Source organism: Mustela nigripes, chromosome 5 (assembly GCF_022355385.1).
Source record: "Mustela nigripes isolate SB6536 chromosome 5, MUSNIG.SB6536, whole genome shotgun sequence".
In the NCBI taxonomy this organism is placed as follows: domain Eukaryota; kingdom Metazoa; phylum Chordata; class Mammalia; order Carnivora; family Mustelidae; genus Mustela; species Mustela nigripes.
The window spans coordinates 101,059,848-101,062,573 of NC_081561.1; the positions used below are offsets into that span (position 1 = coordinate 101,059,848).

General features: G+C 44.8%; 1 pseudogene; it reads left to right on the forward strand.

Moving 5' to 3' along the window:
- Nucleotides 1-1,075: 1,075 nt before the first annotated feature.
- LOC132017428 (large ribosomal subunit protein eL6-like) lies at nucleotides 1,076-1,622 on the forward strand (annotated as a pseudogene).
- Nucleotides 1,623-2,726: the final 1,104 nt, after the last annotated feature.

The following is a 2,726-nucleotide window of genomic DNA, read 5'->3' on the forward strand; positions in this document are numbered from 1 at the left end:
AAATATATGGTCCAGAAATACTACTCAGCATGTATTTTAACTATGAGGTAATGAAACGTTGTTAAATAAGAACTATAGGCTAAGTCAGGAGGCACGAAGACCAGTAGGGAACAGGGTAAGGTAGATTCAGGCAGGCAGGACCAGGGAACAACTCAACCAACATACATACTTTGGAAGGGGCAGCCCACTTTCTCAATTGTGGAATGAAAGGAGTCCAGCCAAGCTGGCAGATTTGTCCAAGGCCAACGAACAGATAGCCATAGAACAATCTGCAAACAGAGATAATAGTCGTGGTCAGATGGAGGTCCTCTTCTGGCAAAATGGAGGGGCAGGACGAGTCATCTGAACTGAAGTTGGTCCTTAGCAACTGAGCTACAGAGGCAGGGTCCAGCTCCAAGACGGAAGAGCCTGGGAAAGCATTCACATGCTATCCAAACCAGACATAAGGCCTGCATTTTAGAAGAGACTCCTGGCCAGAGCCTAGGCCGACCGGGTTGTACTGGTTGCTCGAATAGTCTGTGTGAAGTCTTGGTCATGGACTTTTTTCATGCCTCACCTACACTGTATTTCCTACTTTCTATCTTCTCTTTTCTCTTTCAGAAATTCTTGTTATTTAAATTTATCTCCTGGTTTAACCTTCCAATTTCTAAGAGTTTCTTTTCTGTTTTTCTATTAGAACTCATTAGGGATTTACTTTGCTTTGTTTTTATTTCATTTCACTTCCTGATCTCTTCCCTTAAATTTATCCCTTAGCAATTTTATTGACTTTTTCAATTTCAGTTTTCCTGAATTTTATCTGACATGAGTCGCCCAAGCTCTTGTTTCATGGCCATAATGTATTCTCTTATCTCTTCCTGAGGAATTCAATTATAAGATGTTTAGGCATTTTTTTTTGTTGTTGTTCTCTGTACAGTTTTTGAATCCTTTTAATTCCTTTCAGTTTTTACTTTTTTTCTGTTTTTCATGTTAGCAGGTCCCCCTCAACATCACCCATCCTTGGCTGTTCTTACTCACTGGTAAGTGGTGATGACAAGCAGAGACAGTTTGTGATGACAGGAATGGTGGTACCTGTGTGGTTAAACTTCAAGAAATGCCTAGGTATTACCTTACTGAAGATGTGCCTTGAACGCTGTTGAGCCACAGCAAAAAAACCTTCCAGTCAGCATGTGTGAAAACTGCGAGCTAGCATCACTCCTAGGACCGCTCTGATCATCCTCGCTGGGTGCCACAGAGGTGGTTTTCCTGCAGCAACTAAGCAGAGGCTTGCTTCTTGTGACTGGACCTCTCGCCCCCAGCGGAGTTCCCCTGTGTAGAACACACCAGAAATTCATCATTGCACTTCTGCTAAAATTGTTATCAGCAGCGTGAAAATCCCCAAACATCTCACTAATGGTTACTTCAGGAAGAAGAAGCTGCGTAAGTCCAGACACAAGGAGGGTGAGATCTTTGATACCAAGAAAGAGAAATACGATATTACAGAATAGCACAAGGTTGATCAGAAAGCTGTGGACTCACAGATTCTGTCAAAAATCGAAGCTGTTCCTCAGCTTCAAGGCTACCTCCACTCTGTGTTTTCTTTCACAAATGGAGTTTGCCCTCACAAATTGGTGTTCTAAATTTCTTACAAAGAACTTAATTAAATAACTGATCCATTAAAAAAAAAAATGTGGTGGGGTTGGGAGGCTTTCCAGGGAGGGCAAGACTGGGTGGCTCAGTGGTTAAGCATCTGCCTTCCGTTCAGGTCATGATCCCTGGGTCCTGAGATCCAGCCTCCAGCCCTACATTGGGCTCCCTGCTCAGCAGGAAGCCTGCTTTTCCCTCTCCCACTCCCCCTGCTTGTGTTCCCTCTCTTGCTGTGTCTCTTGTCAAATAAAAAATGAAAGCATTTAAAAAAAAAAAAAAAGCCCCCATAGCTGAGGGGAGCTGTGAGCAGCACAAATCCTTGTTTCCTGGTGAACCTCGTGGCCATTTATACGCAGAGATGGCTAATTTGTCAAGTCACTCTCAAACATTGGTGTCTATGCATTTGTTTTGGCCCCATCTATTTCTCCAGAGAGGAGTCCTCTGCTTCCCCCAGGAGAGGGTAAGTGATTTCCCATGTTCTGGAGAAAAACATTCAGCCTAGGGTTGAAGAGGGGCCTCCCCACTGGATGTGCGGGTTTTCACTGAATCCTCCTGCTTCTAGCCTCTGCTCTCACCCTACCCACCTCCCCCAACCTGTAGTTCTTGAGTAGGTCTCTTCTTTGGGAACTTCAGAAAGTTAGTGAAGTCTTCCCAGCAAATTCCAGAATTCCCAGTGAATAACTTCCTCAGCGGGATCACCTTCAAAAGGTTGCCAATCAGACCTGAAGAATATGTTCCCCTTTGGAGGACAGTGAAGAAAAGGGCTACAAAGTCACAAAGGGCTTGGTTGCGGAGCTGGGTTATGCGAGATGGAATTTCTACTCTATGCTCATGAGGCACTTTGCAGAGCAGGACAGAGGGGGCCTGAGCGGGAACGGGGAGCCCAGGGACTCCGTGTGAGCTTTTGTCCTGAGCCACTAAGGATAGGCTGTTTCGGTAAGCTTCCTTCACCAGGAAAATATGGCGGCAGAGGATGGGATCTTGTGTCTCTACAGCTCAAACATCATGTATTCCATTCCAGAATTGATCTGTGCATCTCCTTTTGTCCCTGTAGAAAGCTAGGATGAGTCATACACAGATGTCATAAATTCTTCGGCAGGACA